General features: G+C 40.5%; 1 protein-coding gene across 2 annotated transcripts in view; it reads left to right on the top strand.

Moving 5' to 3' along the window:
• The window catches only part of col8a2 (collagen, type VIII, alpha 2), a 47136-nt gene that overhangs the window by 1401 nt on the left and 20174 nt on the right, over positions 1-25561 (top strand). The gene's annotated exons all lie outside the window — the stretch shown is intronic.

The following is a 25561-nucleotide window of genomic DNA, read 5'->3' as shown; positions in this document are numbered from 1 at the left end:
TACTCCCATGATGACAGAATTAACAACTGCTCTTATTTGCTTCTCTCCTTTCTCTACTCCTCTCACTTCTCATCTACTGTTGCTTAATTCCATCCATTGTGACGCCTCTGGCAAGCGATGCTGCATTCCTTCGGTAACAACATCCCTTCACCAAAAACTCAGAGAGGACAGATAGTTGTGACTCCAAGTCTTTGGGTGTCCCATATGGAACACAAAAAGTCTCTGAGAGGAAGAAAGGAAAAATAAAAAGAGGAACAAAACACGCCGTTGCCAAGAACTCCTGTTACGATGACGGTTAGGGCGCCAACTTGTAGGTCACTGCATCGGGAAGCATTCTGAGGAAAGAGCCTGTTGATCCCGACTTTTAACATCCAAAAACAGTTGGCGCCATCTCTCTATTTTCTGTCGTGTGGAGAGAAATTGACTACAGGTGTAGAAGTAAGTCAAACTATTGCAAGTGTTTCTGCAGGTATTTATTTCTACTGTGACACAGAATACACACCAAACTCAAAGAATATCATGCTTCATGGGGTATGACAGAACTGATGTCCCAAACTCTCTTAGCCTCAACTGAACTAATTCTAGGTTAATGAACACTACTTTGTGCAATTTGTTGTAATGGTTGCTGTAGTTTTTTTTTTCTTTCTTTTTCTTTCAAAAGACAAGCACGTGGGTGATGCCAGCCTTGTCTGCTGTTGATAAAGCAGTCCTTTGCTCCTGGCTTTCGGTGATTCACAGTCTCCACCGGGTGGAAGATGGCCAGCCATGGTTCTGACTGGAGGCTGCGAGCAGCTCAAGTGTGCGCTCATGCAAGCGATTTCTCTCTAAAACCACACATGCCAGGATCCAACCAGCTGCCTATTCAGGCCTCAAAGTACCAAACCGCGACCGAGCATGCACAAACAACAGTCACACTGGATATTGTCGAGGGCACACGCGGTGTACTTTAGCTATTGTGCAGTGCAAACAACTACATGAGTTTAACACTCACTTTAAAAACTTTTTTTTTTTTTTTTTTTTAAACAGAGTAACACCCCATTCCCCCAGCTCGGTTTTTCTCCCTCTGTGTCTGCTGTTTGTCTGAATGCCCTTTAGAAGGGATATCTTTGGTTTCAGCTGTCTCTGCACTGATGACCTTTCAAGCTCATCCTTTCTGGCTTGTAAAACACCCTGCAGTTTGTGACCACAAGGGGGCAGTGTAGCTTCCAGCTTCCCATCCAACGCTCACTCAAAACACATGGCGTTGTGTACAAAAGGAGGATTCACGTTGAACCGGTGAATATATTTAAAGTTGCGTCCGTCCGCCCTCACATTCTGTGAGCGCAGCAGCCACCCGAAGGAGTCTGTTTGAAGGATGCAAATTTGCTGTTCAGTGTTTATTTCCTTTCTGCTCCCATGAAGATTTTTTTTGTTTTTGTTTTTTTGTGCTCTGCTGAGATTCGTAATGCTTTTACTTGTGCATTTTTGTTCAAGACTCGGCCAGCACATGTGCCTCCACTACTTTCAGCGTTAACAGGAAATGAAGGAGAATGCCAGTCATTCTGTAGCAGAAGCAAACGCCCTCCTAGCCCTTTACTGTACTGGAATCCAAAACACCTCCTGAGCGCAAGAACACACACAAAGAAGCATACACACACACGCACACACACACACACTTTTCTTATCAGAGTCTTTTGTTCCATTGTGCCTCTCGGGGCAGAGAAAGTGAAAATGGGCGACTGCTATCGTTTAAAATCAGGCTTTGAGAGTGTTTTTTATTAAATACACTGCTTCCCCCCCTCCCCTCCTTAGCTAGAATCTGTAATTGCAACCTCAAATCTTCAATGAGTCTTCAGCGCACATTAGAAGGAATGCTAACCAGTTCTGGTGAAACACTGAGTGAGGAACTGCAGTGAAGGGTGGTGGGAACCGAATACAGGTTCTGGTCTTAATCAAGGCTTGGACCAAATCGTTCAAGACTAATAGGCTGGATTTGTATTTCAAACTAAAAAGGGGAGCGAGAAAGAAAAGACAGACTCAGTAAAATCTATAAACACTTTTTTTTTTATGTGCAGATGCTTAAAGGTTTGCACTTTTGCTTCATTTGCTTTGTTTATTCAGTCTAAGCTTGTTTTGCTCAACCAGTAGCCCTCTTGGCCTGAAAAGCTAGATGACATATATGGACATTGGTCTGCATTGAGCCGATATGGTGAATCGACACAAATATCCTCCCCTTCAAAACGGATGGGGCAGCTTCTTACTAGAGAGACTGTTTTGACTCTGAGTGAGCCAAGGGACAAGCACATGAACAAAAGGGAAATTGAAAAGTAGAGTCTAATTATCTCTCAAGTGGAAGCTTCACTTATTGTTATGTGATTTATTTGCCTGCTATTCCATATCTTCGTTTATCAATAAACCTCTCGTGGTTTCAGCCTCTCATAACTGTCTGGAGCAGAGGACGTTTTTCCACTGGGTTGGCAGCAACAGGAGGAGAGAGAGAGAGAGAAAGAGAGAGAGAGAGAGAGAGACAGGGAGCGAACAGTAGGGAGGCTTGGCAGACACCCCTTGTTATTTTTCCTCCGCCTCCCATTGACTCTGTCAGCGCTTGGTTCAGTCTTAGACGGGGCCATGAGAGCAGAATGGGTTGAGAACAGCGTCTATCAGTCAGGACTTATCACAGGAACTCTGGTAGAACAAAAACTGTGGTCAAGGTAGAAGTTGTCAACACCACATCACCACGATTTTCCCACCCCGAATCTTTTTGGCCTTGTTACGACTGTCAAAGCAAATTTGTTTTCTAAGGCCAGATGCTGATTGGCATCACTGAAATGCAGACAAGGAACAGAATACATTAAAAGCAAGGCTGTTTAAATTCTTTCAATGGTCTTTTTTTTTTTTTTTTTTTTTTTTTGGAAACAGCATCTTGCGTTTCCAAAGGGATCCCAGCACAAACAAAAAGAACTGCTATGCTGGTCAGACAGAACCGCTGTTCTCAGTTAATGGACTGTGATATCTTCATTTTTACTGCTCAGTCCTCCTTTTCTTTGGTTTTCACTCATGCTGATTTGATGCTGTTTCCCTTGATATTTCTGACATATGTGGCGGCTTTCTGCCATGCAGGAGCTGAGTCCAGAAAATGAGGGGAATCGACAACACAAGCTAAAAATGACCGAGTAGAAATTGGGTACGGGAGTAAATTTGACTGAATTTGTTTTTTTTTTACCTCTTTGGTTCATTATTTATCAATCACAGCAAATGAGTCCATCCTACATTGAGGGATGCAAAAATAATCTCAATATTTATCAGAACTGGGATTTGTCAGGTGAGTGACCAGTCAGTCAAAGTAGATATGAAAATTGTTACTTTTATTTTTATTTGTCAATGTTTCCTGTTTCCTGCCAATATATTTAGTGTCATACACTCATGGAAAAGTAAAGTACCCTGCCATGATGGAGCAGAACGTCATGAATTTTACCCCACTGATCTCAATACATGACTTTTTTTAGAACCGGCTCACATAAAAAGTGAAAAGAAACATTTCTAAGCCAGACCACTGGTGTTGTGCATCTGTATTGATATTTTATTATGTGAAGTATTGAATTTGCCCTTATATATATATAATTTATTTTTATTTTTATTTTTCAAGAAATATCTTATTAGACATTATGAGGTGCTTGACCTTATTTTTTCATCTGAAGAATATAAATAAATAATTTTACCCTAACTATTTCCCTTTACATGTTCTAAGTCATAGTTTGAAACCCACTGTGAGAAGCCTTAATGTTAGACATTAGTCATTTTAATCCATTTGTTTGGGTTCACAACCCTACCTTATATAATTTGTGAAACTCAAAACCCTTAACCCTTTCCATATTTAATGAGCCTAGTGCTGGATTAGTCCATATTTGATCGAAGGCTAGATTAGCAAAGCACTCAGCTTGGTTGTGTGTTTTTACCCAGGCCATTTTAGAGAGCATTGGAAGTGTGCTGTGCTGGTCGGTAATGGCATTAAAAGCACGGGTGTCTTATAAGCATTAAGTGCATGTGGGGAGGCTTAGTATGCCCCTCCTGTTTTTTACTATGCTACCTCATTGCCCCTCTGTTCACTGTCTGGCAAGATTTTTGTTTGGGGGTTTCAAGAGCAGGACATGGGGCCAACTCTTTACAGCATCAACTACTCAGTTAAAAACTCTCATTATCCCTCTTTTCATCGTGTTGCAGACAACCCTCCGAAGTCAAATATTTATTTTTCTTATTTCACTTTTGATCCATTATGAATATATATCTCCCTGATGGGTCAATAGCGTATAAGAGGTTGGGAACAAGTCCTCTGAGACTGTTAGAAAAGCTCAAGACTGTTTTTGTTCAGTCTGAACTTGAATAAGACGTGTGCGTAGGTGTTCGTAAAAAAAAAAAAAAAAAAAAGAGAGAGAGAGAGAAAAAGAGACCGGGGTTATTGTGGTGTTAAGGTCCCCTTGGATCAGGGTCGTAAAAAGTTTTTTATTTCACAAAGACAGACTCTCTGGAGTAGGAAATGGATGCTTTGCAAGTGACACATGCATCATATGATCACACGCGGAGGAATTCTCCCCACTCTCCGGTAGAAGGCAACAGCTCCAGAAAAATATGTGATTAATCAACAAGGCTTGTTCCACCACTCATGTCCAAAAATTGACTTGTACCTTTTATTTTATTCAACAAGTTCCTGTGTCAGATCCACTTAAATATGGTAGTTTCTTCATCTTCAAATAATACTCAGGATTATTGTGTGGTTCTCTACTGGAGCAGAAAATTCCAAACACCTTACTACATTGGGGTTTTCTTTTTTTAAGGACGGGGACATTTTTATTTCCTCTCCATCGTACACAACTGACTGGCAGCTTGAACACACACAAAAGAAGAGGGGAATCTCACTTTATGTACCATAATAATGAGAAAGAACAGTAAAATGTGAAAAAAAGAGCAGAATTGGGATAACTAATTAACATTGTTGCAAACCTTGGAACTAAAATCTGGCTTACATTTATAAATACCAGAAGTGAACATAGTTTAATATTTGAAAGACACGAACAGATGTGATCAACTTCCTCCTGTCCAGCTCCACTCTGACTGGTTAACCCTGATTACAGGTTGATTTCTTAACCTGTAACAATAAATCACAAGTTAATTGTGAGGTCTGCAGCACTTCTGAGAAGCTTAATAATAAACCACATGGATGACAAACCATCCGGCTTCCCACATTTCAGTATTTTTTCGACTGCGGTTGCATTCAAAACTTGTTTGAAGCAGTTTCCCTGTAAAAACCAAAGTCGTGGGTGGTTGCTTCAAGGAAGACATTTCTATGTAAAGGCAGATCTAAACACAGAATTAATGAACATGGGGTAGTTTGCATGGGAAAGCAAAACAAGGAGTAAACAAACTGGTGGAAATGCGGGCCTTCAGAGACATGTAGCACAGAAATTTGGCATAGATTGGCACACATTTTTCTGATGTCTGAAATGCCATAAATGATTGTCATTCCACACAGTGTTTCCAAAATTCTACACAGGTTTTCACACACACTGTTGGAGTTTGGGGAAATCGAATTCAAACACACCATATTTGTGACCTCCATTAGCTTTCAAGACCTAGAAGTTGTGGGTATCTGAAGTGGTGGATTGTTTGGTGAACAGTATAGAGCACTGGGGTCACTTTTACAGCCTATTCAATGCTTGGTTGTTCCAGCTACTAGTTGGACTCCTCCAAGGTTACCCCTTCTTCACCAAACCTCTTTGTTGTGTTTATAATCAGGAGTACATCTCGTCATGATAGAAAACAAGGGAGAGTGGTTCAGAACCGCAGTGCCCAAAATTGGCTTTGTGCAGATGACGTGGTTCTGTTGGCATCTTTAAGTCATGAATCTGCACAGCACTGGCAGAGTTCCTAGTCGTTTTCCAGACCCCTCCTACTAATGGGAACCCTGGGACAGCTCATACAAACTAGTTGTTCATGCCTATGAATGCCTTGGAATCCCTCAGGTGGAGTCACAGAGTGATGCTGGAAAGGCAGGCATCAGGAGTCCCTTCCTAGACATGTCACTTTCACCCTACCTAATCTCTGAAGTAGAAGAAAATAGACAATCTGCAGGGAAAGACCCCTAGCCGTTGCAGTTTTGTTAATTTTTCCATCGTTACCCTGCACTAAGCACCTCATTAAGAAATAACAAACTCCCAGAAGTGTATTTAATTTGATCAATTGAGTGTGACAAAAACTTGGGTACAGGGAATTGATCAATTGAGAAGCAACCAAAACATTGGTTTTCAGAATTCTTTTCATCTCATTACAGCTGAATGCCTTTTCTCCCAGACTTCATGTTTGGATGTTGTGGCTCAGAAACTAAATCTTTTCTATGCAGACCATGAGCCGATTGACCAACTTGTATTTCATACCGCGGTGCTCAAAGGCATTAATGAAAGTACGGCACAGCCATTCCTTCGGGGCTTTTGTCCTAATCATTTCCTGTAATCACCAACGTAGTGAGGCGATAAAATGGAAAAGCAACTTTGGACTTATTTCAGCTCATTTGAGTTAATTCTTTTTGAGCGTTGCTTGAGGGACTGTGCTGTTGACTAAACCTCGGTCTGTAAGTCTGTGTGCATGTGTGTGTCTGCATAGTTACAACTGAAGTCCCCTTGTTTCGGTTTATGAATATTTTGCAGGGTTAGACAGCATAAATGATGCAGTTTGGCTGCTTGATAAAGCAGCTGAAAAGTTTCTCAAATAGTCCCATGAGGGGTTACCGTTCTGTTTCAAGAAACCAACATGCTAAGCAGAGTTTGAAAGGAATTCTTTTTTTAAATGTCGTAATGAGAAAGACCAGAAATTGTTGCACTAAAAAGACTGCTCTCTAGCTCATTGTCAACCTTTAACTTAAATATCTCTGTGAATGCAAAGTTATGTTACAGAAGTACGGTATTCAAGTGACAGGCAAGTCACAAATTGCTGTGAAAAGGCATGAAACCGTTGTGAACCTTCCTTAGAGTGTCAGACTTGCTAAAATTACTCCAGGAGTATATTGACAACTCATCTAGCAGCTCCCTAACAACCGTCCATAAAACATTTAAAGCTCTGCAGACCTCATATGTCTGACCATGTTTCAACATTAGGCGTTAAGACGAAAACAGCGACTGTCGTAGGGGAACACAAACAAGAGCATTTGTAAAAACATCTTGATAGTCCCCAAGACTTTGCTTGTATTACAACCAAAGGTTGTAGTGTGATGACCTGGAGCTGATTACTTGCTTTTGGACATCTGTGACTTGTTGTAAGTGACAGAGTCATTCATTTTGCTCTATGCCACAAAAAATTAGAATTTTTTATTTGATTTTTTTTTCAAAAGAAGGGAATGAGAATGTCCACCCATCAACTCCTGACCTGAGACTCAGGAATACTAACGATATTCAGCAGAACAAAATTCTGCCTCTGAATGGCTGCGAAGAAACAAAGGTTTTGGTCTGAAGTAAAAATTTGATTACAATACTGTAATAATGACCTTAAACAGGCCATCTATGATATTTTGAAAACAATCCAAGCTAAATTCTAGAGTGGGCCAAAATTGTTCCACAGAAATAAAAAATGCAGAATTGCCAGTTACTGCAAATGCTTGATAGTCGAAAAAGTATTAGCTTTAGTGGGAAACTACTTTTTCACAGACGGCAGGGGTCGGTTTGGCTGGTTTTGTCCACAAATAGGTGAAATCATCAGATGAAACCTGGAATTTCCGTTTACTCAGGCCATGCTTGTTAATGACCTGAAACAAATAATCGTCAACACTTGAACGGGATTGGTTTTAATAAAACAAAAGCTAATCTAAAAATGAATTAGCATTTTCATTAGGCAAAGACCCCATGAAATTTGTCCAAATACATACAAGAGCCGATTAGGTGATTTCCGGTAGATGATGCACTCCAGAGATGGCAAAGCGAGTGAACACAAAAACTTCACCTCTAGCTGATAATAACCATGCATGTCTGTGATTGTTTGAAAACTGAGAGAGAGAGCGCTACAGAAATACAGCCACCTCTGGAGGATGTTTTCGGGCCAACCAACATAATCCTTAATTACAGAGGGTTTTGAATCAATTACCACTCACTTTCATGTGGTTTGCAGATGGCAATGCTCCTTTTGGCTCACCACACACGTTTCTTGCTCCTTTGTCTGCAAGATGCCTGAAAAAAAAAAAAAAAAAAAAAAAACTAAGTGCAGCGTTGCCTCATTGATAATTTGAACCAGAAAAATGTTCATTTCCTAACAATAGGGCTGGACTGTTTCACCAAGACAAACCCGAAACCAGTCACAGCTTCGCAAATGTTTAGCTGGACCGCTCCCAACACTGGGCAGAAACCGCACAAACCCTGGTCTTCCTGACATGTGGTGAAAGTGTGATAGAGGTATGGAAAACATGAGCAACGGGGATAGAAAGGAGGGCTGGCGATGGATAGAAAGTAGAACCTGATGAAAATGGGATTTGGAACGGGACGAAGTGATAGCAGAAAGCAGACGAGGATGAGTGAAAGAGCAGGAATGATGTGAATCAGATGGAAGCGTAAATGAGAGAAAATAAAAAATCACTGCCACTTGATTTGAAACCATGTGGCGTCTTTGTAGTTTAAGCCAATGTCAACAGAAATTTTCAGGGGGTCATGTGTTTGTTTAGACACTGAATATTTGTCATGAATTACCCTTTGCCACAGACTCAGTGTTCATCACCCGGGTGACATATTAGTCAAGCCAAGTGGAATGGTCAGTGATGCCCCTGAAATCCTGCAATAGGAGAAACGTTCAATGCCGACTTAAAAGTTGAAACCTTTCTTGACGTGTCAAGTGATAACTCATTTTGTTGCATCCAATCCAATCTGCTGTTGTCAATGCTATTTCCAGAAGATTAGGCTTCGTCTGTGTTATTTTCTGACTAGAAGGTAAGCGGAATGGATGATAAGGAGTAAGACGAGGATGCACTGATGTTGGCCAGATTGTTGTATTGAGAGGATTTGTTTTGAATACTTTGTCCCTGTCTTGTGACCGCCTCCTGATTTAAACCTCATGCTTGAAGCAGAGTCGTTAAAGAGAAAGCAGGAGTTGAAAGTTCTGAGGGCCGCAGTAGCATTGAGAAATCTTTACATTTTCTCTTTCTTCAGTACTTCTACCCCCACCTGGCACTTTGAAGGTATTTAGTCTTTCAAGCCTTCTGTTTTTTACAACCTGTGCCTGCTGGACTTCCACGTTCACCCCTTTTATCAACGTCAAATCCAACTGCTGTTTTTGAAAAAGAAGCAGTAAAGAAAAAAAAAAGCAATAAATAATAGGCTGATGAATGTATGGAGCGAATAAACTGGCATCATGTATGAGGTTGTGTTGTTTACAAAGGCTTTAAAAGTGTTGGTTTTGCAATTTGATAACTTGAATTTGACTTAATTTTTAGGGCGGCCCAGAATTTACAAATTGTACATTGGCTGTGGGGTTGGCCTTCTGCATATTTGCAACTGATGAAGTTTCTTTTTATGTCAGGAATGGTAAAGACTAGGTTGCAATCTGTAACCTTGCCACAAGATGTCACTAATGTGCACAACTCAATAGCCCTATTTAACAAAACACTTCAGGAGCAAAGTTGAAGAGAGACACCTTCTGGATGTCATTCATTATGGAGACTCCAGATCGGATTATAGTCCATAGTTAGTTGCCATTACTAGTTCATCCTTTAAGCCTGGGTAAAATCCTAATGGGGCTCACATGCAAATTTTAATTGGGGAGACAACAAAAGCAGCCCCTACTATGATTTTTGCCTCTGTATTGCAATTATTTAAGGTTTTTATATGGTACATATTGAAGTAACAAAACACAATCCATCAAATACTTGAAACCCTTCAGCAACTGGCTTGCAGATAAGAAGAACATAAAAGTTGCAAACCATTCTTTAGTGCACAGATGTTTTCTGTTTGCAGCATATAAAACCCGGCATCTGTAAATTAAAGAAATTTGTAAAATATTAGAAGCACTTGGAAAACCCTGGATCTGTATGCTTATTACTTTCCTGACAAAGGATCAGTCATGATGTTTCTTCCAAAGGGATGCCGAGTGGAAAAAGCCAGGTGTAGAAAAGTAAAAATCCACCGACTTTTTTTTTTTCTGAGGCAGGACCAAGTCCAAACTCCTTTGCCAAATGTAGGAAGAGTTCATATTCCCTCTCCAAGTGAATACAGTATTCTTTAACAATTTCCTAATGAGATTTTTCAAAGGGGAGGATGTATATATGTGTATCTTATAAATAATAAAATTTAAAAAAACAGGCTCTCTGGCATCTTTCTCTGTTTCCTTTCTTGTTCCCGCACTTAATACTCTTGATCACAAGTGCTTATTTGTCTTTTCTTACTTCTCCCATAATCATATGGGTGGTTTTAGATTGCAACTGAATGTATTGCTTTTACTCCAATACCACATCCATACATAAAAGGAAATCTCTTCGTTGATGTTTATGCATAAATTCAGAAGAGCCAATGCAGAAAAAGGGGAAGGGTTTACAAAGCCAAACAGAAGCAGTGATTTAAAGATTGTGGTGGTTGAAAGGGGAGTACTATCTAAATTGAGATTGTAACCAAAACACGTGCTAATAGGACGTCAACAAACCATAAAATATATTATGCTAGTGCCTTTTTGTTACAACAGCATCTGTTTGTGTCCCTTTTGGGCAACTTCACTTCCAGCAGTTTGAGTCGCGTCTCTTCTGATTGCCTGTTTCTGATTTGCAGCTAAATATCCTTATCAAAGAGACAGGGTGCCTCCTATCCTTTAATACTGGAACAACCCTCTGCATATCTGCTTCATTTGGAAATATATACATATTTTAATGCATTAACTCTACAGACGTTAACAAGGTGTAGAACACATGACCCTGGTGCAGAGGCCTATGTCCTCGACGCGGTCATTACGGGTTCGAGTCCCAGCCGGAACTTGGTGGGTTTTATTCTATTTTTCATGGTGAACCCAGAAGAAAAGTTCACTATATGCACTAAATGAGTCCTTCATACAATTAAAAAGATAAGTAGAACTGTGCTGAGTCCTTTGAGTTAAATTTATATGCGGTGAAGAAGAAGATGAGCTTGAGGCTTTGGGCTACATGCGGGTCTTTGTGGGGCTATCCAGTCACACCATGGAACAGAATGCTTATATATTATAATAGCAATAAGATAAGCCAACTGCACTGAAGGGTGGGAGGCAACTTTTCTCCTAGAGAGGAGACTTCCTGACTCAATCCAGGAAGTGAAGTTGCCCAGAAGGGACAAACACAGACTCTGTTTGCGCCTAAACAAAAAGTCACAAACAACGCATATTTTCCGTTCCTGGATTTCCACTTTTTAAATCTAGCTGAGCACATAGTCAGATTTTTCTCATTTTTTTTCTCTTGCAGACCAGCTTTCAGTTGAAGGTATTTTTGCAAACTGCCCACACAAACAGTTACGGTCTTTTGGATTTTCGGGAAGTTCTCAAAATGTATATTCATATAATACTTATATAAATATGTATACAGTTTCCCCTGATTATACAATTTTCCCCTTGCATCAAGATTTGGCATGAAAAACACCTCCGGTTTGGTCACATTTATCAACCTGTTGGTCATATCCATTTATAAGAGGCAGAGCACACCATGGAGAGGTCACCAGTCAATCACAGGGCAACACAGAAACACCACAATAGAAAACCATGAACCCACACACTCACTCCTAAGAGCAATGTAGAGAGACCAACTAACATAAAATACTTTTATTGGATAAAGTGGAAGCACTTAGAGAGAACCCATTCATGTTTGGGAAGAACATGTAATTTCCTCGCAGAATGACTAAGCAAACACTTTCTTTCTGAAAGTCAACGGTCTCGACTATTGTGCCAAAATGCAGCCCAAATAAATTGTAAACGCAGTATATTTTATGTTTTAATGAAGCATTTGACCCAGTATCCAGGGTGGAATTATTAAAAAAAAACATATTTTTTGTGATTTCTGTGAGAAAGAACTGAATGAATTTATTGTGGATTTTCTCTACTTTAACTTCACCCTGGAAGTGAAGTTAACCCAGATAAAAAATACATAGCAGAATTAGCTAAGCAGGGATTTTGTTGGAGTCAAGATAAGATTTCAAAACCCTAGAACAATTATGAAGCATGGTGGTGCCAGCATTATACTGAGGATTATGCTAACAGCACAGCCGCATTGCATCGGGCATGTGACATAACATAGATGTAAAGATGAACGACTGCTTTGATATTATTCACCTTCAACTTACCAGATATTACACATTACATATCAGATAGATATATAACTATCTAGCTGATGTGAGTCTCAAACAACCAGAGTCGCACACCAGGCTGTGCTGGTGTAGATTCTCATTGGTCCAGAACCTGACCATCCTAAGTGTTTAGGAAGAATGCAGCTGCAGTTTTTGTCTTATTTATTGGAGACATTCTTTCAAGCCTTTTTGGCTTGTGTCTGGAACTGTGTGTTCCATAAAGAACAAAGATCCAACATAAGTTAGGGGGCTTGTTTGTCCAAGGATGCCAAACGTTTCTGCAAAGTGGTCTGCCTTTTCAGGAGCTATAATAAGGAGACACCAGGACACCGGTTTAGCATATTTGTTTTAAAGCAGGATAAAATCAACGTTCCAGCCACCATTGAGAGGATGATTTTTTTTTTTTTTCATTTGCTTATTGATGTTGCCTTTAGCAGTATAAACACTTCATCAGCTGTCATAGTGATCTTGCAAAGATTGTGTTTGACCCAAAGCTTCAGTCATGTTACTAACCTCATAAGCAAATTTACTGTGTATGTTGCTTGTAAAAGAGCTACTGTGCCACATAACAGAGGACCAGAGCTCCACCAGGCAGAAGCTTGAGGCTTTTTTTTTTCTCCTCACTGCCGTTTTCCATGTTTCCATGATCACTGGTGCATGTCGGACCATTGGGAGAACAACGCATGGGAATGTAGTCGGCAGAGTCCACATCAATTAATCTGCTAATCTACTCCATGTGACCCTCCTCCTGCTTGCCTTCACCGCTACGTATTACACAGCTCAAAATACGATTATTGTAATGCTGCCGAGGTCCTAAAATTGGCCAAATGGTTCCCAGGCCAGTGAGACACAACAGCACTCTCCAAGTCTCTGCTTGTCTGCTTATTTAGTTCAGCTTGGCACATCCGAATGTTGCGTTTTGCTAAGTTCATCTAACATTTTTGGTACGTCATGGCTGGGTTGTCTTTTTGGCAGCACAGTGATCCTTGTCCATCATCTGTGAAATACATAAAAGTTCATTTTCCCAGTGCTGAGACTCAATCTTTACCCCTTCAGACATTCTGAAGAGAAAGTGCAAAGGCCCGACTCCTGCCTCGTCTGCAACCTCAGATGCACCTCATCCTTTATGACCCCTGCCTCTTTTCTGTGTTTCTCCAGCAGTGCATCACTTGCTCCACAAAGCGGATCTGGAATGCGCCTGTAATCATTTTTTTCTCTGCCGTAAGAGTGGAGTTCACTCAGCAAAACAAAGTAATTCTAGTAGTACAAAAAGGCAGCACAGACAAGGAATATAATTGATTGGGTTGTTTGATGGTTGATGGCATCAAAAGATATTGAAATGGAAACTGCCTGGGCTGTTGTTATAAGCGTATTAGTGCTAAAACACTTGTTCTCTTGACTTATGATCATTTGGGAAATCAAATTCTGAACCCAGATGGTAAAGTTTTTTGTCTCCGCTATCAGTCTAGACTCCATTTATTTACACATCTGTGCTTGCCCGATAAGCAAATTGTTGCCATTACCTTATGGGCGCGAGAGGCCAGTTGTGTTTTTTCCCTGCAGAGTAGATAAATAAGCAGTGAGAGAAAGAAAGAAAGAAAGAAAGAACTAGAATTCACCAGCAAAAATGAGTACAGCCACTGTGGGAGATGTGGTGAACATCAAGAAGTGGGGGCGGATGGTTGGATGGGTGGGTGGGGGTTGAGGAGGGAGAAATTTGGCATCACTGATGGAAACGAGGTCTGGAATCGGCTCTCGCTCACACATAAACACACACGCACGCACAAAGAAGGGAGCAGACAAAGGCACCCACCACTTAAGCGACATTGCAATAGCCATTTCAAGGAATTCCTATAAAAACCACAGACGTTATTAGACCTTGTTGAAGAGAGAAAGTTATGACAAGGCCAGGTTAGGAGAACAGGAGTAAGAGGAAGAAAATGCAAGAAAAATAAGTCAGACGGTGTTTGTTTTTCAGTTCTGCTTTTTTTGTGTGTGTGTGTGTGTCTTTTTTCATTTTTCTGCATTTCAAACTGAGATCTTCTGTCTGGGGAAGTAATTGGTGGGTGACAAGAAGGTGTGAATGCCAGTCAGTAATCAATTTAGACCCTGAAGAGATGCTTCCAAATGCTTTAAAGTATTTATATGCAGTTGTTATTTTGTCTGATTTTCTTGCCATTTTCTTGTCATTTGTATTCAGCACAAGCCCAAATTAGTTGGTCCTAAACGCTGAAGCTCAACGAGAGGTCAAGATCAAAGAGGACGTTTGCTGTTTAAAGTCTCACAAATGTCCCAGTAACTATACAAAGACATTTATACGAAACTTTAAGCATTCTTTTTTTGATAACATTGAAAATAAAATATGGCATTGAAGCTCGTCAATCATTATTTCCTCCTCCTCTAAACTTATGACGTAGTATTAGTCACCCCTCTCTGCCTTGATTGTTGTGTTTACTATACAATTGCAAACCACACATATGATGAAGCATCATGGCGTATACTGCAGTGGGAGGGCCTTCACAGGGGCTCAACTCTGTGTGTCTTGTGTACCTTGAAGGCCGTAATCGAAAACGAACATCCCGAAACCACGTGACCGACTGTTCAACTTCAGTCCGACACTGAACCCTTAACTGGGCCCTTAAACTTTTAGCGGAATCTGTAAATCCGTGGTATTGGCCTCATCTCTTCTGATGCTGGACCTTTTTTGGTACCTTTTTCCCCAGAAGATGTTGGAGAGAGTTTTGAAGCGTTACATTTGCTTGTGGCTTTACTTCATAAAACCTGACTCGTCGTACCAACCGACCGTTTAGACAAACTATCAAAACCCAGCACCGAACTCCGACAACCATCTCCCGTCAAAACCTTTCAGGCCAGACCATCGTGCAACAGGAACAGAAGGGGGGGAGTTTATCTGTCTGTCTTGTGACCTTAAAATGTCCACTCAAAGCCAACAACCACAAATGCATCAATGCATTCCGCTGACTGTTATTCTGGCATTATGTCTGTTTGCACTGCTCTCTACTGAGGAGCTATGATAAACCGTCTAAACGCAACTATTTCATACCATACAATCCTGAGCCAACATTAGCAGAGCTGAATAAGTGCAAATATGGTGTAGGCCAAAGCAGATGTTGCTCTTTAGTTTTTTTAACTGTCTTGATTTGTTTTGTCCTGTACTTTTTAAAATGTGTTATCTATCTCACCAAATAACAAAAGAAGTCACTTTCTAAACTTACCGCAAATATTATCAGTCAGTATGTTGATAAATGTTTGTTTATCCCTGTAATGTTCAACAGGCACAAATAGGTATGAAAGGGACCAGGTGTTTTTGTGCAATTTAGGTGAACTGACTCCTTCAGTAACCATGACTACCCAGTTAAATCTACGGTAATTGAACACAACTTTGTTTTCTTTTTCCTATTTTTAAACAGAGTTGCATATTTTTGTCTATAGAGTAATATCAGTACATACTGACATTAGGGGGTGTATCCACCTTCAAAGTTGTTTCAAAGACTTTCATAGATTATTGAAGAATCTTTTTCAATACAGCTTGTTTCTTTTGTAGCCCTTCATCATAAACATATTTCCTTACAGGTACCTCCAACACAAGAACCCTGTTCTTATTCTGATGACTTAAACACAAGTAAATGCCCAGTATGATTTTTTTTTCCGCTTTCAAATACACACACACACAAACAAAGGGACTAGAGGTTTTCAGCCGTACAGCTCAAAACCTAAATAAACACGCAGGCTTCCAAAGCATACACAGTCGCATTAGAGCGTCGCGTCAGACAAGTCCTGGAGTTATGCTTCCTCAGCAGTGGATGAGTGATTTGAAAAGAAAAGCGAGGTTTGTGGGTAAATACTGCACATACACTGAGGGCTTGCGAGAGATTGTTCGTCTTGCTCTTGACGGATCAGGGAAACCTCAGTTTGATAGCCATCATTCTCACATGCTCTTTAACTGACTCACAATTACAATTCCTTCTTTGAGCAGAGACTTCGGGTCCGTTCAGTGATCCACATGATCACTTCCCTCCCCTCTGTCAAATAGCCCCTTTTATTCCTTTGCTGAAAAACAATGGCAGAAGTCCTCCATCTGGTTGTAGTTTGAATCCTGTGCCAGTTTGAGTGGGAGTGATACAGAAACCTCGGAGGGGCTTGGGAAAACATCAGCTCGCAGTCGAGAACACTGGTTGCATATTTCGAGCTACTGTAGCAACAAACATACTCACTGAAACTTACTCGCAGACACACGGACTCGTATGGAAAAAATGCAAGGCCATAGCTGCTTTTAAGGTATTATTGTGTGAAATATGGGGACTAGTGTGTTTTTGGGAAGCCTGGAATGAAAAGACATTGTGCGATATGAGAGACAGAGGAAAAGTACCTCATGTTCCGGACCAATGGGAAGAACAGCGATGGAATGCCCCATAGTTTTTTTGAATGGATTTTGTCTCACTACACCTGTGGAACTAATAGCAATAATAGCCAGCCAATAAAGTCAGATGTACTATGAAAATATTTGTTGGAATGAAAGAGTGGGAGAAGGTTCTGTTTGGAGGTTCATACTTTTGGAATGGCGTGCTGTTTGGCCAGGTCCTTGGACTACCATTAAACGGAAGATTTTGGGAACGTGAAGAAAGCCTTTGAGAAAAGGTTTTCCTCACAACAACTCATTGTTTCTGTTTGATGAACCATAGCTAGATTGAATAAAGTATGCAAATGCCGCCGTTGCTCACGATCATTAAAACCTTACAGTGCACCCAACTGATTTAACATGGGTTTTTTTCCCCACTCCTCAACAAAACACCTCAGCAATCTTAGGAAAGTGACCATATTTTAAACTAAATGAGGAGCACCAAGCTGCGCTGTGGATTTAGAAACATGTGTCTTCGGTGTGCATGAAGCCTTTTTAGAGCCAGATGAAGTGCTTCAAAAATGCATGGCTTTCTTGCTAAGACACTTTTTTCTTCTTCTTCTTTTTGTTCTCACCCGACAACAGTGCTATGCCAAAGGTTTTATGAGGGCAGCGAGGATGAGGAGCCAGAATGTGGTATGGAAATGGTCCTGGTAGCATTAGGGGATTGGTTGAGGCTTTCCACTGATGCAAACACTCCCCTCTGCTTCTCACTGCGTATTTCTTTGAAGTCAGGGATGATTTTCCTTTGGCCTTTTGCAACTGTGGAGCAACATGAAGCGGTTAGGCCCACAACTGAATCTGTTACAGTGCATGTGTACACGTGTCTTATTACATCCCTTTCTTATCATCTGCAAAAGAGGCAACATTGTTTAACTGCTGCTTGCAGTTCTAGTTCTACTTGCCACTGATGTGTCTAGCCTTCCTTTCTGAGCCGCTTCAAAAAGATTTGGTGCAGAAATTGTGAAGCTGAGTTAGTTTTTGTGGTTTGTACAGGATTTTATAATCAGTTGGCAGGGTTATTGTAGATGTTCCTGCAGACATCCCTGGATCTTCTCAGATTCATATGAATCACTTCTGCCACTGGACAGTTTGCCAATCTATCGGTGTGCGTGCGTTTCTGTGAGTGCGTAAAGTCAGCAGAGTGGTCAGTATGATTGGAAAAGTGCTAAATAAGTTCAGCTCATTTACCATATACTTTGAGTTTTTCCTGCAATAAAAAGGTTTATTGCACAGCTGAGTTCATACTCCTGAAAAAGTTATTAAATATTGAATTCTATTTGCAAGCAGATCCTAAACAAATTTTACTTTGAGTCTGATAAGAAAGCTTGACAGAGTAGATGGGTGATAAGTGTTAAAAACAGCAACAACTAACAGCGGCTGACACCAGACGTGACCCTTCGAACCTTCCAAGCACTTTGTAATTGGGTACACTTCCGAGGTCACAATCGGTCACGGTGAGCGCACAGCTGGAAGTCAGGAGGCAGTGATGGTCTGGTGGCTTTTGACTGACGGATGGTTAGCTGGTGGCTAAATGCCACCTTTAAAAAAAAAAGTTCCAGGAGACATTAACTGTGCTAGGTCAGATTCCTTCTAAAGGGGAAAAATTCTAAATTTTCCCAGAGATCTAGGTGAACGAGTCATGCACAGAAAAGCAGCAGAGTTTTTGGTCTCACAGATACATCTCCAAGCAGAAATGTCAGTTCGTGCGCAGTCAGCTGACTGGAAACAAAGCCTGGTCTTTATTTCCCTGTAAACCGTGGTCACCAGAGCTACCAGTGGGCAGACTTCTTTAACTTTGTAGATCAAGCTCCTTCTAAAGCTTTGGCTGTGTGCTGGGCAACCCTATATCACACAAATCATTCCCTCACTTTGACTTTCATCTTTATTCAACTTTGATATCACAGACAGAATTGCTAATGTGGGAGGACTGAAAGAAAGAAGGAAGGGAAAGAACTGAAAATGTGGAGGTTGGGGTCGAAATGGGGAAATAATTGAGGAAGTACGGCTTCCAAAAGCTGCATCTTTTCTTATTAAGCTTGGAGATGGAATTCAAGTTGGAGATGAAACGTTTGTCGAGGTTTTTTTCATGTTTATTTATGCAAAAGCGCTGCGAAGGCCTATTTTAATCATAGTGTTGATTATTATTTTTCTTGGCACAAATTAATTGGCCTTTTGGGGGCCTAATCATATTCAAAAAGTCACTAAACTTGGCAGAGGGGTCAAGACTGAAACATTTACATATTTTAAGGTCAACGCAAAAATTGCAAAAGAAACGGCTCAGCAGCCACCTGGCAACTTTAAAAAACCCCTCTTTCTTAGCTTATGATAGAGACAAAAAATTTGTTACACTTCAAACTCCTAGGGATTTCAATCAATCGGCTTCAAACTTGGTTAGATTGTTCATACGGCATGGCCAATTAAAAGTTATCAAAATGGTGAGTTTTTGTGCATGCTGAAGGCGCATAACCAGGGATCAAAGTTCACCTACTTGCCATGAAATATGAAACTGTTATATATCCTACACAAAAACTCAAAGAGGCACCAAACTTTCAGTGATTGATCATCATCGGGAGTCCTACAACACTCAACAGTCAAATTATTACATCACTTAAGCCACACCCCCAGAGAACAGGAAGTGTTATGTTTTACTGTGAACGGTTGCTATCTGACCGGTTTGACCCACTCAACAAGAAACTGTGTCCAGAGACAGAAGACAAGTTGGTGTGATGTGGTCTCCAAGCCTAACCAGTTTCGATGGAGCGGGTGGGTGTGACGGTGTGGCGAAGTGACCTGTAACGCCGTTGCCATACGTTTGGCTCTGAATTCCACAGTTTCAAGCCGAGCCACACCAAACTCACTATGATGGATCCTTATGTGCGCCCCGACAGGAATCCATAACAATCCTTGGTGATTCTGCGTGAGCAAACTTCCAAATATATAACTATCTTAAACTCATGGCACTTTATTTTGTTTCATGCTAAATGTTAGTAGCGACCACAATTTATGTTGTTTAGTATCAAAACACCTCAGGCTCAGGAAGGTAAAGTTTGTCTTTAAAAGACAAACTTAAACTTTGTCTCTTGAAAGTTTTGTAAGTCTAATAATTGTGAGCTGAACACAAAGTTCACTGCTTTAAACTCAACACCATGAATCTATTTATTTGGCTGCATTTTGAAATGTAAACGATTAGGAAGCTTTGTCAACATACCAAGGCTGGCAAAGTTGCTAATGACAGTAAAGTTAGCATGGACTTCCTATTGGCACCGAGCTAGGAGGCTGTTTCACAGTTCTTAATCTTTCTGGACTTGTACACCAATTGTTAAAAGGTAAGCTATTTCACTCTCAAACATGATTATGGAACAAGGAACATACATTCTTTAAAAGTCAGTTTGAGATTTGTAAAAACCTTTAGCATTTTTAAAATCTGTCAGAATTAGCAAAGGATTAGACTAGCATAAAACTGAATTACATGATCTTGTCACACCTTGATTATAATGAAGAGTTAAGCTTTTACTGGGTTTATATAGATAAAAATGTATCTTTAGTTTTTTACAAATAATGTTAAGATTTTGTCTCATTCTTATGAAGCGTTATTGGATCTCATGAGGTTGATGTATCGTTACAGTCATACGTTACACGGTTCATAGGAAAGTTGTGCAATAGGTCTTCTTTTTTGAACTGTGACTGATGATTTTAGCAGTGCAGTGTGAGCGTCATTTAATTTTTCTTCCACAGGATTAAGGAATTTATTTAAAAACAATCACAAAAAATATATACTTTTGGGGGATCTTCGTTTTTCGGAAAGAACTTGTAAAGTTCGGAAAGAACAGCACGCCACGTAATCCAGATGTCTCAGAGACAATGTCCTACATTTAGACAACATGTGCACCTTGCACTGCCTGCGAAGACTGCAGCACCAATGTCTGTTTTCATTTAGTCGTCCTGGATGGGCTTTGTCTCAGCAGCTCGTCATCCACCCCCAGAGAAGCTTCGGTATCCAAGGATGTGTCTCGTTCCCCTGTCTGTTGTGTAAGTTTTATTCCTCTGTAACTCTCATATTCCTCCCACCAAGCCCTCCCATCATCCTCCGCATGCCAAGCAGAGAGACAAAGGCGCTACTTCATCCCCCCTTTGGTATGGTGATTATCTAAGCGAGGGCCCGTGAATCTAAACTGACTGCAGACTCTGAAGAATGTCCCCTCCGTCTAGCTGCCAGGCCTGAGATAAACACATCTGATCTTGCGAATCACCTTTTAATGAACCATGAGATGCGTGCGGACTGATGGCGTCTCTTATCATAACCTCTCGAATCGGGCTCCATTATGTTAGACAGACAGATGTCAGCTCAATTAAGCCGCAGTGCTTTCAGATCCCACAGCGCAGAAACCTGCGGCTCGCTTCTTCTTTTAACGGTTGACTTTAAATCATTAAAGTGATTTGGTTATTAATGAATCTGTCCTCGCACAGACTGGATGTGCTGTTTTGTTTATCACTGGCAGGAGACTGGAAGTTGATCTCATTCAACAATAATTTAAATGATTACCACAAATAAGTTGTTTTTTTTCTTGTTGTAATCATAAACTCTTCTCTCAATTGTATCATTCTGCAGAGCAAACCTGTCCATCTTCCAGTGTAAATTTATCTTGCTTTTTTCAAATGAAATATTTCTTCTTTTATTACGTTTTAATAGTTTGTCTCGAACATTCAGATAGTGCAGATGACCCCACAGGTCATGTTTGAATGATATATCTTTGGGAATTTTCCCCTCGCCGTGAACTTTCCCGTGCTGACAAGCCTTTCATCATCACATCTCATCTCGCTGCAAGCGAGGCATTCCACTGTTGTGTGTCTGATCACCACCTGATGACTGGATTGTGGAGATAAGAGACGAACAATGGGGAGATCTGGTACATGCTCAATGCAATCATCAGGAAAAGAAAACTGAACAGTAGAGTCATCTGAGATTGGCTGATTAAGAGAGACAGATCTTTCTCTTTTGCCGACAGCGTCAGATGGTAGGAAGGAGGCAAAGCTTAGTTAACCCCTGTATCTCAAAGGCATCCTAATCTTGTCCTCCTACAAATCTGAGTTGATTTACTCGTTTTCTCCATCTTAACTACCTCACTTTTTCTTCTCCTCCTTAAAACTCCTGGTGAGACTGGACATCTATGACAGTCTCGCTGATTAACTGATTGTTAACTGATTATCAAACAGCAGTAAAAACAAGAAATAAAAACTGTGATTTTCATTGAGATCATCCGCGCTTGTCTAACTTGAGAGAAACCCGTCTTTATTTATTCAGTGTTGTTTTATTAGGAACAGCCTGTCTGTTGCATTGGCCTGGAAGCCTGATATTGATCAAACTGACAAATTATTGCATTCTTGATGTTAAACCAACTTGCAGATTGAGCCAAAAATAAATCATTTTGCAAATGGCTTGCACAATATATTCTTTCAAGAGGATTTATAAAACAGTGAAACTGACTAGGCTTTGTGGTGGTCTGTCTTAGGATTTCTGTGGACTTAGGCTCAGTTTCCACCTAATTTTGTCTTGGTCTTGTAATTAAGCATTGTAACAGTGTTCAGCATGTCAAAACATGGCGGACGTCGAGAAGACCAAACAGGAATTGCCAAGAGCAAAATCTCAATGTCACATGAGCAAATATATTTACTATTTAAAAAAACATCCATCTACTCATTCATTCATTTTCTAACACCCTTGTCTTTAGTGGGGTCCGGAGGGGTGCTGGTGCCTATCTTCAGCGAACATTTCTGGGGAGATGCGGGGTACACCAAGGACAGGTCACCAGTCTTACTTAAAGAACAATAAAAAAAAATCTATCAGTGAGCAGACACATGGACCTGACACATCCAAAATGATCATTTTCAAATCCAAGGCTCCCAGGACAAAGTCTATCAAAGGTTAGGGCCACATAAATGTAATTTTCAGTATAAAGTTGTGAGCTTGAATATTATTTTACCAATCAAATCAAAGCACTTTTTTGTCTGTATGCTGCCAAATTAAATCAATATGAAAAAATGTTCAATATTATTTCATTTTAAGAAGTACTCATCAAACGCTGAGAGAGTTATTTATTAACGTTTTTGACAATTACTAATGTATAGTTTTATGAATACATTCAGCCCCAACTGGACCTTTGAGGACATTTGGGATCTTGAAGATGAAAATGACTTTGACATCCCTGATCAATTGAATGGTAGCTAAGAGCTTTTTGGCTATCAATTTGTTGGTATTACAATACTATTTATAATATTCATAATTAAAACTAATGGATTTAAGGTATTTTATACACCTTTTCCAGATGTTCCAATAATTTTAACGGGCGCTCTGTACAGTTGCGCCTTTAAAAAACCCACGTGAAGCGTAAATGTAGCGCTTGCAGGCACACGTGTACAGTGAGTTAAGGGCACAACTCATCATAAAATCACAAGTTGATTCAGACAACGAGTCTTACATATTCATATGAAGTAGAACTGGGCAATGTCCCAGTTCTGCTTCACTTGTCGTGAGTGCCTGACACTACCCAGAGCTCCCAAAGCTGCCTGCTCTGACCTCTTGTGCTCTTTGGTGGCTTTTACAGCCTTCATCGGACCAGACTTGCGCTCACTGCAGACAGCGCCCAAGGGACACATCAACTGGTTTTCTCACAGCTCTTACATGGCCCAGTGTGTATATTGCAGCAGCCAAATAGCCTTTTTTTAAAAAATGTGTTTCATGTTAAAAAAGCAGAATGGTTATGACTGGGAAGATGTAAAACCTTCACTTATCGCGCCACCAACACTGGATTGCTTTATTTTTTCTTTTTCTTTTTTTTTCTTTTTTTTTTTTCCAGGACATTGCAGCCATTAAAATTAACGAGGTCAAACACCAGGAAATTCCTGTTTCTCAAGATAAAGCCTCTTTTTAAATTTTTTTTATTTTTTTACATTTACATCACATGTACAACACAATACAGGCATAACTTCTGTAAAACTATGCAATCGTTCTCTCACAGACACTGGGCTATGTTTATACAGCCCAGCAGTGGATCCTGGGAGGCGTGAGGCCAGAACTGGCGGGGTCTCCTTACACAGCGAGCCGTCTCAGCCAGCAGCTAATAAAGGCCCGCATTGATCCCGATGGGTGGGGTGGGCCTGGGCACAGACCACAGTCGGAGGAAGCAATGTGCTGCACGCTGGTGGTCTGAGCGAAAGGCATGCATGCGTGTCAGGGTATGAGGTGCTTTGGGTGTTCTTTTCAGCTGGCAGCGGCAGGAGATTTAAGTGAGTGATCAATCAAACAAGGGCCAGTGAATTGTTAATGGGCCTTAAGTTGGATCCAAATTATCTAATGAACATCCAGTTGAAATTAAAGAGGATGAGGACACAAGGGGTTTTCTTGAACGAACAGATCTTCCCCCAACACTCCAGAGCTCACAGACACAAATCAAGGATACGGACTGAAGAACCCCTTATCCCAACTCCAGATGAACGTCTGTGCTTTGACCTTGATGTTTAGATGGATGTGCTGCCAAAGCTGATTTCAATGCACTTATGCAAAGCAATATTTGTAAAGTGCACCGTAGAACTCAAGGGATAGCCTTAAGAGGTCTCTAATACGGCCCAGTTCTCTGACTCATCTCCTAGATTTATGGACGCCTTTCATGGCAGCTGGATTCTTTTAATATTTACATAGTCATAATCCCAAGAAAATCTACCTTGCATGCTTTTGTGTAGCAAAGTATTTTGAAAAGCTACCATTATATGTCCATATCATGTTTGTGAGCCTTTGAAAATAAGAGGCAGTTTAATGTACCATTTCTGTCAAATAAAGTCAGTTGTTCCCTTAGTGGCATTTTTTAAAGCTTCTTACTTAAATGACAACCCAGAGGTAACACTATATAATTTTTGTTATATTAAATATTTTGCTACCACACATCCTAGACTTCTCAAAATTGCCAATTAGAGATGTAATATAACAGAATGACTCAGTGTAGTGTCAGTGCCAGAGGAGCCCATGTTGAAGCGTTCAGGCTGCAGCACAGTAGCCTTTAGCACAGAGGCATTTCGACTCTTTCGTGGGGGATTTAACCGAGATTTCCTGCTCCTTATTAAATTTTAATCTCTCTTCTATGTCTCTTTTTCTCCATTTTGGACAGAAAAATAGTCCTTCCTCTGTGTTGTGCTGCCAACCAACAGTCTCTGTATGTGTTCAATGTGTGCATCTGCGTGGAAAGCTGTTTCAGCAGCAAGTCGAGGGAGCATGGGAAATGATTGACAGAGGATGCATATTAAGTGGGTCGACGAGGAGATGAAGATCTAAAGCTTTCATTCTCCTCTTTCCATCTCTGTTTCTTTTTTTTTTGTTTGTTCAATGTCTTGCAATGATTTCATGTCTCCTTTATAATTCTCCCTACTCCATCTAATGCTCAGGTCTTCCTTTAAACATCATTAAATGTTTTAGACTTAAACTTCAGGCACCCAGCTCAGTGTTCTCATGGAGAATAAACTTGGACAGACGCAGACTACTAGTGATTTTAACTTTGTTTTTCCTACTTGGATATTTGTCCCAGCTCTGGTGCAGCTTAAAATTGGTTCCCAGTCCTACCAAAAAAAAAGAGCGAGTGGAACAATTGACAGCATGTTATTGTTAGCCCTCTTTTTTAGGCCTCTAGAACATGGCTCACCTTCTGCACAGACAATCTTAATTACACCCACATGCTCAACTCCCACATGGACTTTGACCATTTCATCGTTATTGAATATCTAAGACAAAATGCAAAACTGTTTTTCCAAATCTCCATTTGGTGAAAACTGTAGACAGTTTGCATGACGGCCTGTT

The sequence above is a fragment of the Gambusia affinis genome, linkage group LG14 (assembly GCF_019740435.1).
Source record: "Gambusia affinis linkage group LG14, SWU_Gaff_1.0, whole genome shotgun sequence".
Classification (NCBI taxonomy): Eukaryota; Metazoa; Chordata; class Actinopteri; order Cyprinodontiformes; family Poeciliidae; genus Gambusia; species Gambusia affinis.
The sequence above is the reverse complement of the archived record's forward strand: the minus strand, read 5'-3'. Positions and strand labels throughout refer to the sequence as shown.